Source organism: Sinocyclocheilus anshuiensis, unplaced genomic scaffold (genome assembly GCF_001515605.1).
Source record: "Sinocyclocheilus anshuiensis isolate Anshui unplaced genomic scaffold, SAMN03320099.WGS_v1.1 scaffold472, whole genome shotgun sequence".
NCBI lineage: Eukaryota > Metazoa > Chordata > Actinopteri > Cypriniformes > Cyprinidae > Sinocyclocheilus > Sinocyclocheilus anshuiensis.
The window spans coordinates 481,125-481,805 of record NW_015557102.1 but is presented as its reverse complement, the minus strand read 5'-3'; positions in this window follow the sequence as shown (position 1 = coordinate 481,805).

Here is a 681-nt window from a genome sequence, read left to right as displayed (position 1 = left end):
TAATAAAAGGTCTAACAGCTGATAATGCATATGAGAGCAAAAACCAAGCCCTGATGTCAAACGAACTGCCTGTAGAGCTCAGAAACAGGTTTGTGTCAAACCACACATCTGGGGAAGAGATCAGAAAAAAAATCTGCCTCATTGAAGGGTCATAGAAGCATGTAGTCTCTGTTACCCTTAATGGAAGAAGTTTGAAACAACCAGGACTCTTCCTAGAGCTGGCCTCCTGGCCAAACTGAGCAATTGATGGAGAAGAGCTCTGGTTAGCATGGTGACCAAGAACCTGATGGTCACTCTAGTTGAGCTCCATGATCATATGTGGAGACAAACATCGCTGCAACACTCCACCAATCCAGTCGTTATGGCGGTGTGGCCAAACTCAATCCTCTCCTCAGTTAAGACACATGAAAACACACTTGGAACCAGCTCCGCTCATCACCTGCAGAGTACCATCCCAAAAGTAAAGTGTGCTGGCAGCAGCCTCATGCTGTGGAGCTGTTTTTCATCAGCAGGGACTGAGGGACTCGTTAGAGTAGAAGAAACGCTCGGTGCAGCAAAATATAGAGATAGCCTTAATGAAAACCTAGTCCAGAGCATTCAGAACCTCAGACTGGGCAGAAGGTTCACCTTCCAACAGGACAATGACCCTAAGCACACAGCAAGAGTGGCTTATAGACAACT